The following is a 12,224-nucleotide window of genomic DNA, read 5'->3' as shown; positions in this document are numbered from 1 at the left end:
CAGGATATACAAATTGAACTGGGAGAAAAATTCATATTCAACAAATTAATGACTGTTATTCCTTCAGACAGTAGTTTTACATAATGTGATGTCTGTTCTTTATCATTCGGTGTCTGTTATTTGTTCTACATTAACTAATGTGCTTTAGTTTAAAAAAAGGCATGTCACAAAGTTATTTACCATGGATTACAGTTTGGTTTGCAATGATACCTGAGGCAAAGCTCTGACACTTTTAAAGCTTCCTATGGTATTGTTTGTATACTTCAATATTTTCTGAAAGTTATGAGGAATTAAAAAATGTTTTCCTGCCAGACAGAGCACCCAACTGTAGTAATATTCAGAATACTGTGCTATGTTCTTAAAATACTTTTAAAGTGGTATAAAAAAAGGGGGGGAACAACGTTAGGGTCCTTTCCTATATATAATAATTTGACACCGTATTAATAATAGACCTTCAGAATACCATCAATATTTAAATCTTGTGAATTCTACATTAAAACAACACAATTTAAGAACAAATCACAGCTACATATTGGTATAGAATTAAAAAAAAACTATGAATAAACAACAAGAAAAATCTTATCACAACCAACACACATCACACACACAGCACGTCAAACATCTTACTAACAAAATAGAAATGTCACAAATATGACTGTTGATAAAGTGATAACTGACAACATTTTTATCATTGCTTAAGACAGGGACTCTCATCTTTGGTCCTTGGCGACATCCAATAGTCCAGGTTTTTAATCCAACCAGCACCTAATAGTTTGTTTTAAAATGTACACTGCTTAATATTGAATATGAAACACTTAAATGTCCTAATTCATACTAAAGTCTAGGGCATGTGAGAATTCTATATGCAATGCAAACCAGTGGATTTTAATAAAAACAATTACTTGCTGGTTGGAACAAAAACCTGGATGATTGGAGATCCCTGAGGACCAGAGTTAGGTACACAGTCAGTGGACAGAACAAGAGAAATATTAAAAAATAAACAGTTTTTATATAAACCTAACAAAAAAGAAAACTGTTTTATCAATACAATATTGTTATTTTGCACATCACCTTTAACAGTCAAGTGTTCACACACACACACACACACACAGACACCGGATGTACTGTTGTCTCTTGCAGCCACTGAGAAAAATATTTTAAATCTTTATATAGAAGTTTACTCAAAATGGCAAAATGGGCTATGGGTACCTTGTACAGGCAAACCGGATTTGACATTGACCTGAGTTACAAACATTAACGTCTGATTCAACTTTGTTGTTAATACCGGATTTAAATGCAATTAATTTACACCAATAACATTACTCAAAATGCGTGAGATAATCTCAGGAATGCGTGTGAGCCCAATGCGTAATATTTGACATATCTGTAACTGTCACGGAAGGGTTTATTTTTCTGTACAAAAGTTATTCGTTTAGTAAAGTATTTATAATTATGTGTGTGCTACGTATTTCCTACTTTGGTGGATAGCACTATGTAACACAATTTTTGTTCCTGGGTAGTAAGTGTTATTTCCTAATTACTTATGCCTCAAAAGTATAGAAAATGGCTATTATTCCCCACAAACTTTGCTTTTGTGACCAGGACAGTGATATTTTGAAATTTACCTATTTCCAATGAGAAAACGGGCGAATTTGTGTCTTTTCGTTCACATAAAGTCAGAAAAAAACAACATATGAATCCAAATTAACATGTATTTATACTAAAGTAATACAAAAATGACTACAAAAGATTTAGAAGTGAGTAGTTTTTCGAGATTTACGATTATACTGTAAATCACTTTCACGAATCAGCCCCCAAATGTAGTCTCCCGTCATGTTCTCGTTATACTGACCTTGGTAGCGGCGTTCAAAGTCCAGTATATCCTGGTGGAAGCGCTCGCCTTGCTCCTCCGAGTACGCTCCCATGTTCTCCTTGAATTTATCAAGATAAGCATCAAGGATATGGACTTTGAGGGACATCCTACAGCCCATTGTGCCATAGTTCTTCACCAGAGTCTCAACCAGCTCCACATAGTTTTCGGCCTTGTGATTGCCCAGGAAGCCCCAAACCACTGCGACAAAGCTGTTCCAAGCCGCTTTCTCCTTACTAGTGAGCTTCTTGGGGAATTCATTGCACTCCAGGATCTTCTTTATCTGTGGTCCGACGAAGACACCGGCTTTGACCTTTGCCTCAGACAGCTTAGGGAAGAAGTCTTGAAGGTACTTGAAGGCTGCCGACTCCTTATCTAGAGCTCTGACAAATTGTTTCATAAGGCCCAATTTGATGTGCAGTGGTGGCATCAGCACCTTCCGGGGGTCCACCAGTGGCTCCCACTTGACGTTGTTCCTCCCCACAGAGAACTCGGTCCGCTGTGGCCAGTCCCGCCTGTGGTAGTGCACCTTGGTGTCCCTGCTGTCCCAAAGGCAAAGATAGCAGGGAAACTTGGTAAAACCGCCTTGGAGACCCATCAGGAATGCCACCATTTTGAAGTCTCAAAATGCGTCTGCCGGATGCTTGCAGCCTCTTGATGCCATCTCAGAAAAATGCAGATATGTATCCACTTAGGCAGCTGGAACTAAACTGAACTGGTGGGCTTAAGGCCCCTGTATTTATACTACTATTTATATTACTGGAAAGTTCTAGAAAGTTCTAGAAGTTACTCCAAGTTTACTCAGCACTGAATCTATCTGGAATGTTCTGGAAAATAGGTAAATTCCAAAATATCACTGTCCTGGTCACAAAAACAAAGTTTGTGGGGAATAATAGCCATTTTCTATACTTTTGAGGCATAAGCAATTAGGAAATAACACTTACTACCCAGGAACCAAAAAAAAATAAAAATTTGTTACACGGTGTAGTCATTTTACATTAGTGGCTTGTCATGGCAACGTATTCGCTTGTAATTGCTTCTTATTCACAACGTAATTGGCACAGTAGCCAATAACCTTTGGACAGGAATACTCTTTATTGATATTTTACATATTTACAATTTACACCCATTCTTTTTTCATTCATTTTATATTTCTTTTAAAGATGACATTCATGCATACAGACATACATTTTGTTTTAAAAGCATTTAAAATATATTTAAAGACAATTGTGCTTTGTACAAGGTTAAAACAGACACAGATTAAAATCAACATGATAAAACCTGTGCTGCTTTAAAAGTGACTGGAAAAAAAAAACATCTATAAAAAAAACAGTGTTTGCGAGGGCCGGTGAGCGCTCTCTTAAAAAGTTCAAAAGGTGAACATAAAACAGAACTGAACTATACAACTAAAATAAACTAAAGGGACGGACAAAAGGGACAGTGTATAAAAATATGTGTTAAAATTCTAAAATTTTAAGACACTTAAAATGTAACCTTTAATAGTATACTTAAAAAATATTTTAAAGATACATAAAAACAAAACAAAATCAAATAAAACATTCAAAATAAATCAAAAACAAAAGAGTCCATAAAACTGGAACAAAAAGACTACATAAAACCAGGGCACTGTTAAAAAATGGTCATGCCAGCATGATAAAATAAATAAAAGGCTTAACCGGTGCCTTGTAGGCCCGCTCCTAGGCGCTAGTGGTTCTAGTCTTTGGTGCTGTTAGATCTTCACGTCCTGGAGTCCGACGATCCTCCAATCCGTGCAGGCCTTGTCCTTCCCGAGGGTCCGGATGTCCAGAATTACAAAGTCCTTGTTAAGAGTTTGTGACCTTCTGGTCGCGGTGATAGTGTCTAGCTCCTGCTTGTGATAGACACAGACATTACGGCCCTCCCACAGGATCTGCTTGACAACATTGATGACACGCCAAACGCACTTAGCTGTGCTGGTAGCGATTCCTCCCGCAGGCCCATAGAGCACAGTCTCAGCGGTCATCTTGGCCGTGTCAGCAAACCTGTTTAGGAAGACAGAGACAGAGAGCCAGACACTGCCAGCCACATCGCACTCCCAGAAGATATGGGCTGGTGTTTCTCTCTTGCGGCACTTTGCATAGGGGCATGTTTCTACTTGGGCTAGTCCCCTCCTGAACATGAACACTCAAGTGGGGAGTGAACTGTGGACGGTGTTCCATGCTATATCCTTCTGGACATTACTGAGGCAGCTGTGAGACACATTCTCCCAGAATTTTTGGCTTTGGGTGAGGGAGAAAGTAGCTACTTTAACAATTTCCTGGGAACCGGCAAGATGTTTAGTTACAGCCTTGTATTCCCAGGAGGCCAATTTTGCTTTATCTAAGCCCAATTTATATATAGTGTCCCTTAAAGTTCTATAGTACAATGGGGGATCCCATGAAAAAATGAAAGCCCCGAAAAAAAAAGATTTATATAAAACTCGAAAATAGCTAAAAATAAGCACCGAAAAATACAATTAATAAAACCCAAAAAACAGAAGCCCTAAACATCACTAACATCTTCAAATACTTCAGATCCAATCATGGAGAAGCCACTAACATACAACCTTAACATAAGCATTAACATAACTAAATTGCAACATTCCAGCAACATCGTTAAAAGGTTGTGTCAGTGGGTATTAAGTAACAGTTTTATTTTATAACAATGCCTCTGTACACCCCCAAAGTATAAAGCAAAAGTAAACAAGGATATGCAAAACGTTAGAAAATGAACAAGCAGAACATAAGAACATAAGAAAGTTTACAAACGAGAGGAAGCCATTCGGTCCATCTTGCTCGTTTGGTTGTTAGTAGCTTATTGATCCCAGAATCTCATCAAGCAGCTTCTTGAAGGATCCTAGGGTGTCAGCTTTAACAACATTACTGGGGAGTTGGTTCCAGACCCTCACAATTCTCTGTGTAAAAAAGTGCCTCCTATTTTCTGTTCTGAATGCCCCTTTATCTAATTTCCATTTGTGACCCCTGGTCTTTGTTTCTTTTTTCAGGTCGAAAAAGTCCCCTGGGTCGACATTGTCAATACCTTTTAGAATTTTGAATGCTTGAATCAGATCACCACGTAGTCTTCTTTGTTCAAGACTGAATAGATTCAATTCTTTTAGCCTGTCTGCATACGACATGCCTTTTAAACCCTTGATAATTCTGGTCGCTCTGCTTTCTAGAGCAACAATATCTTTTTTGTAACGAGGTGACCAGAACTGAACACAATATTCTAGAAGAGGTCTTACTAATGCATTGTAAAATTTTAACATTACTTCCCTTGATTTAAATTCAACACTTTTCACAATATATCCGAGCATCTTGTTAGCCTTTTTTATAGCTTCCCCATTGTCTAGATGAAGACATTTCTGAATCAACATTAACAAGTAGGTCTTTTTCATAGATTCCTTCTTCAATTTCAGTATCTCCCATATGGTATTTGTAATGCACATTTTTATTGCCTGTGTGCAGTACTTTACACTTTTCTCTATTAAATGTTATTTGCCATGTGTCTGCCCAGTTCTGAATGCTGTCTAGATCCATTTGAATGACCTTTGCTGCTGCAACAGTGTCTGCCACTCCTCCTATTTTTGTGTCGCCTGCAAATTTAACACGTTTGCCTACTTTACCAGAATCTAAATCATTAATGTAGATATGAATCTTCATTGAAAAACTTAATTGCATCTACCACTGTTAATAATAATAAAAACAATAATATCCACTAAAAAGATCACATCCAGTGTAACACGTATTGTATTATTATTCATAACTCGCCGTTTACAAAAGACCAGCGATTATGTCAGAGGAAGAGACTCTAAAACTGATCCAGATGCGTGTGGCGAACGATGTCCTTCCTCTTCATGGGGAAAAGAAACGCTGCGAAGCTGGGCTGGGAGTGAGTATTAGCTAGCAAGCTAGCTGTTGCCTCCGTAGAAGTACATGATAAAGCTAGCTATGATGTAATGCATCTATTTATTAAAATATGATACAAAGCTGTGTAAAATAGCTAGCGAGATTGTTTCACTCTGAATCATATAACTAGAAATCTGTATATCACTAAATTACACTATATAAATCCTGTAGTTAGTAGCCAGTTATTTCTCAATAGCAAATGATTTGCCTTTGTGTGTTTGTACTCCATGAAGGAACAATTACAGCAAAATCCCCTAGCTGTATTTTTTTAAGGATACTTTAAAAGAGAAAGAAGTTATATGACATTGTGGTAGGACAGGAAAATGTCTGTCTGCATAACTGATAAACTGGCACACATGTTTATGTGCACTCGCATTGTTGATCATCTTTGTTATAGGAGTTGAAATGCACACCAACAGGGACAGGTGTAGATGCAGGGGAAGCCACTGCTGCAATGTGGCCGTGGTTTATCTCAATGCATGAGGCAATTGGTGGTAGACCCTCTATTAGTCCTCCTGTCATAATTGCCTCATGCATTGTGGATGACCAGTCCACGTCGCCAACAGTGGCCTCAGATCAGACCCCCAGACCAGCAGGTTCTCCAGGGCAGGCCTCCAACTTAGCAGCAGGCTCTCTTGTGCAGACCCCCAGACCAGCAGGTTCTCCAGGGCAGGCCTCCAACTCAGCAGCAGGCTCTCTTGTGCAGACCCCCAGACCAGTAGGCTCTTCTGAGCAGGCCCCCAGCTCAACAGCAGGCATGTCAGCACAGACCTCAGAAAGCCCCCAAATGCCCACCCCCAAAAAAAGGAAGAGAGGAGATGCAAGAATTTTAGAATTCTTAAAAAGGAATCTGCGAGGGATGAGGCAAGGCACCTTCAAGCAGAGGCCCAAACAGAAAGATTGCTCTCCTTCTTTGAGAGAATGGTGGAAAAGATGTAGAAAGGAAAAAATCTTTGTTTTTTTGTTTATAAGTATAAGAAATAAAAATATCTTTACAATTACTTTTCTGTTCTAATAAAAACGATTTACTATATCAAGAGACTTTTTTTATGAACTGCAGTGACACACCATAAAGACACCAGCCACAAAGGGTAATAATAAGTGCTTATAGGGATAGGGATATAATCATAACTTCAATGTATAGTGTTCATTATCAAGTTACAGTAAACTAAATTCTTTATATATATATAGAGAGAGAGAGAGAGAGAGGATTAGCGGGTGCAGAAACTCGGGCTGCCAGTTGGTCTCTCTTTAAAGTGCTACTCCTTTCATTCAGCCCAGGACCAGGTAGTGGATCCATATCGTCATCTGCTACATCGGCCTCATGCTCCAGGAGGTCACCAGCAGACAGGCAGACAGTGTGGAGGATGGTGCAGGCTGAAATAACTGTTGGGACAAAGGTGGAATGCACCTCCAACGCTTTGAAGAAAATGCTCCTCCACCTGGTTTTCATCAATCCAAAGGCTTGTTCGATTACCGCACGAGCCCTTGAGTGGCACCGGTTAAACCTCTCCTGGACTCTCCCCTGCAGTGGCTCCTTGTAAGGTGGGATGAGGCAGATTGGTTCTTGTAGGTATGGGTACCCACAATCACCCAAAATAAAGTACCCTGGTGGCTGGTACTGTGCGTTCTGAGCCAGACGTTGTCCAGCTCCTCTGGCTTAGGGAACGCAATAACTCTGCCCAGAAGTCCAAGCACCTCACTTGTAATCTTGTGCACTGCTCTGTGCACTGCGCTCCTCGGGATACCAAATATGCATGACACCACCCTGAAGGAGAGCCAGTGTGCCAGCCAATACACAAAAATCAGAACCTCCAGGTCATTAAAACGTCACACGAAGTGTACACTTGTCGAAGGGTGTAGGGTTCAAGGGAATGGTTTGGGACGCAGCCTGGGATGGCCTTCCATATGCTGATTCTGGTATCTGCTTCTTCATGTGTACATTCCCCCATAGGCTGACTACTACCTTTGGAGATAACTGTGGTACCTAGGTGCAAAAAAGATCCACCACCAGTCACTTGCATACTATAAAAAGAGTTGTTTATGAAATATAGAGGAATACATACCTGCATTAATGTACAGCTCCTTGGGGGACACTCTTCCATATCCATTGTTTGAGACAGGAGGGAAAATAATTCCTCTTTGTTGGCAGAATCCTGGAGGAAGTCTTTCCAGTTAGCTGGCATCTTAGTTTGAGGTGCCACCTTCCTCCACACACCACTGCCCCTTTTCTTAAATACCTATCCCATACCAAATCCAGTCTCTGAATGTTCTGTAGTTCCCGGCACAGAAACGGCCAAAATATCTTCTCTGCATAATCCTCCTGGGTAGACTGTGTACAATGGCTGCACCATCAAAGATTTTGCAGTCAAATTGACTTGGAGGTTCAGGTTGGTCATAGGTGTCCAGACAGCGCAGCAAATCTGACTGTCCCTGTGCAGAGCTTGCCAAAGTTGGAGAGGGAAGGAGGACACAGCTGATTTTCATGATTAAAGAATACTTGTGGATCTCCTTCATGCAGCTGGTTAGCTATATAGAGATGTCCAAACAAGCTTACATCATCGCATAGTGAAGCTATTTGCTTTGGGTTTATCCTTGCGTTTGGGTGACTTGAGGAGAGATAGAGAGTTTTTCTTTACTGGCTCATTAATTGACTTTGTTCTATCGTCCAGTACCTCCTTCTGAAATCTGATATACTGTTCTTGTTCCAAAGTCTCAATGTTCTGAACGGTATGCACAACAGAGTCATCCACACAGTCTAGTATATGCAAGATCAGCAGCTCGGGACAATCATCTAGGAATGGGTTAGTGTACTGAATGATAACCTCAATGAGGTTGTTGGTTTGGCGCTTGAACAATTCTTGTGACGATAAACCCTCTTCGTGATACTGATAATTTCCTTCAGGGTCGTCCTTCTGGAGGTACTCACTTTCAAAATCACTCAGCAGCCGTGCGTGTTCGGGGCCGACAATCATCCATCTCCGAAGGCCATCTGGATTTTCCGTGAGGCCTATCACACCCCCAATGCCCTTTACCCTTGCATTTTCTAGCTCATGTACCTGATCAATTGGAAGAGCTGAGAACCTGCGTGCTGTCTTATTAACATGTCGCAGATGTGCACAGCAACCCAGCAACAGTAATTGTAGTGGTCAAATGCAAAGAAGAGGAACATCAGTGATTGTAAAGCTTCTACGTAAAGATGAAAGTCATTTTCTCTGTGCGCACGAATGAAGTGTCCGGAGCACTATATCCCAGTACTGGAATGTGGGATTCATCTTTATCATATTCTGCCCGGAGTGAGAGGAGGTTCTGTTGTGCCCACAGCAGAAGCTTGTGGGCCACACGGATGTTATGTATTGAACAGATTAAAATAAAATTAAAAAGGAGACTACTTGAAATTTCTAAAGAACAAACTTATTTTTACTTTGAGGACGTCAGGCTAAGGCATGAGTGTAGCATGTCTTGTACACAGCTTCCATTTTACTACACTGCTGTTTCCAGAAACTTCCACAGCTTAATTAACGTAACTGTTCTAAAATGTATCATTCTACTACATAAACAGCCAACAGAATCAATATATGTATCACCCAAATTAGGTGAACACCCAATAGTAGACTCAGTGCTTAACAAGGTACTTTTCAAAAAATAGCTTTCAGCTTTAACCTTTTATACACTACAACGATGGAGACTGGGTGACTGCAAACCCCCCTGGTGGTTGTTGTAGGACACCACAGACGTGTTGTCTGTATGAGCAAGCACGTGTCTTCCCTGAACCTGCTCCAAAAATTCTGCAAGGACAGGTACACTGCCTGCAGTTCTAAAACATTTATATGGCGACCCTTCCATGGGAACTGTCACACCCCTTGCACTGCTCGTCCATTCCAAACTCCACCCCAACCTGAGTTGGACGCGTCTGTGGTGACGACCTCCCTACTGGTGACGTTGCCCAGTGCCACACCTAGGTGTAGATGGGCCGGCTGTCTCCACCAAGACGCAAGACACTGTCAAAGGAGGTTGTGATTCAACACTGGCTGACAAGTTGTGTGGTTGAGCCAAGCCAGCAAGGGGCGCATATGCAGGAGACCCAGTGGAAGGGTGTTGGATGCTGCTGCCATCAGGCTCATAAGCCTCTGGAAAGCCACTACTAGCAGTGACCTGCCGAGCTGAAACAGCTCTAGGCAGGCGTTTACTTTCTCCACTCTGTCGTCTGACAGTGGCCAACATAAGCCCTGAGTCCAGGCGCACCCCTAGATAGGTAACTTTGAACTGTCTCTGACTCAGATACAGGTTCACCTACCTGAGATCGAGGATTGGTCTGAGGCCGCCATCCCATTTTGGCAACAGAAAATACTTGGAATAGAACCCCTCGTTTTTGTTGGAGGGGGTCTACTATGCAAATGGCCCACTTTTGCAGCATAGCTGCTACCTCCTGAGCCACCTGAGTGGCGGCTTGTGGGTCTGTGACAGTAGTGCTCACAGGGGGGAAACTGGGGCTTAGAGTGCCACTGCACTGCAGGCTTACGAGGTGGAGGCGGGCACTTAGGGAGAAGGAGCACCTGAAGCATCTCGTCCACTGCCGGACCAAACGTGCATCCAAAAGTGCTGTTTTGTCTCCGTCAAGCACGCATGCTTGGGAGAGCCAAAGCTGCCTACCAGCAGTCACCAATGTTGCCAGTTTCCTGCCTATCACCTGTCCACTGAGCTTGGACAGTCGGAGCAGGTTCCTGGAGACCAAGCACAGCTGTTGACACAGTGGCTTGTAGGTCGCAGCAATGGACCCAAGAAGGTGCGCCTTGTAAGCCACAAGGATGCTGTTGTAGCTTCCCAGGCATGTGTTAAATGCACTAGCAGCATACACCTTCTTAAGTATGACCTCTGTCACCCTGTACTGGTTGTTCTGGCACATCGCATCCTTGGATAGCAAAGACAGGTTGGTAGGCTGAACAAGAGCCGCAATGGGTGCCCCTACTGGTGGAAAATGGGACAGACCCAGTTTGTCCACTTCGAGAGACCACCGAACAGGAAGCAGCCACAGCTGTAGCTGGGTGTTCCCATGTGGACTGCATCTCAAATAGAAAATCCGGGTGGACTGGAGGGGCAGCAGAGGCAACAGTAGGCTGCTGATCATAAATAGAGCACCTCTGTTCTGTCACCGGAGGTCAGGGTACCTGCAGGACTGCAGTAGCCTGCTGCATCAGAGGTATAAGCTCTGATAATTACGTTGGGTCTCTGATGAAAGACCTTCAAGAGGCCATGATTATAGCACAGGAACATGTCACCAAAGAGCAGCAACATCAGGCTGAGGTATACAATTGTCAAGTCAAGGGAGTGCTCACTGAAGGAGATAGAGTCCTCATGGCGAACAAGAATCCAAAATCCCCTTACAGGCCATGAACGAGTGCACCGAAACCTGCTGATGTTGGTTAATTTCTTACCTTTGGATGTTGGAAGAAACTCTGGACAGAGTCACTCCTGCAGGTCTTCAGACCATGAGGAAGAGTTTGAATCATCCGATGGCATAGCTACAAGAGAGCAGATGCCCCATGTTGGGCAGCAGTGTGGAGTAGTGGTTAGGGAACGGAGGGTTGTGGGTTCAATCCCAGGTGGGGGACACTGCTGCTGTACCCTTGAGCAAGGTACTTTACCTAGATTGCTCCAGTAAAAACCCTACTGTATAAATGGGTAATTGTATGTAAAAATAATGTGAAATTGTGTAACAATTGTAAGTCGCCTTGGATAAGGGTGTCTGCTAAGAAATAAATAAGAAGATTCAGTGAGTAGAACCCTGGATTGGGTAGGACTCTCCCAGGCACGGACGGATGTCAGAAAACTCCAGGAGCTGGTTCAATTTTGACGGCTTCAGAGGCTAGTGCTCCTGCCCCTAACTCTTGTTTAGAAAACGTTTCTGAAGAACTAAGTCGTGCCCCCCTCTTAGTTGAATCAGATATCTCGGAGCCATGTGACCGAAGAGAGCAAGCGTGAGCCTCACTAATGATGATAAATCTATCCCAGAACAGCAGAGTGCAATTAGTCAGGTTAGAATACGGGTGGGTCGCATTGTTAAACCTGTTAACCGTTTGCTGTACACAGTGTCAAACCAGGAAGTAATTCAGGGACGAAAGAATACCGCTGACAAGTCAATTTTTCAGATTTCTAAGAGTTAGTTCACAAATGCTACTTCAAGTACAAAAATGAGAAGTTTGTTTAATTTAATGTCATTTCTTTATTATTTTTTTTAACCGCAATTCATCTTCGTTACAAATTGGTGTTCCTTAGTATAGGGTTCACAGACGTCCTCAAGAATGGGGTATGTGTAAGTTGTATATGGCATCTTACTACCAGAAGGTGGTGGGAGAATTTTGCGCTACTCTATCACCTTTTCATCATTTGTTGGATACTAGTATAGTTGGTCAATGCAGTGTGATTGC

This window comes from Acipenser ruthenus, chromosome 5 (genome assembly GCF_902713425.1).
Source record: "Acipenser ruthenus chromosome 5, fAciRut3.2 maternal haplotype, whole genome shotgun sequence".
Lineage (NCBI taxonomy): Eukaryota > Metazoa > Chordata > Actinopteri > Acipenseriformes > Acipenseridae > Acipenser > Acipenser ruthenus.
Note: the sequence above shows the minus strand (reverse complement) of the source record.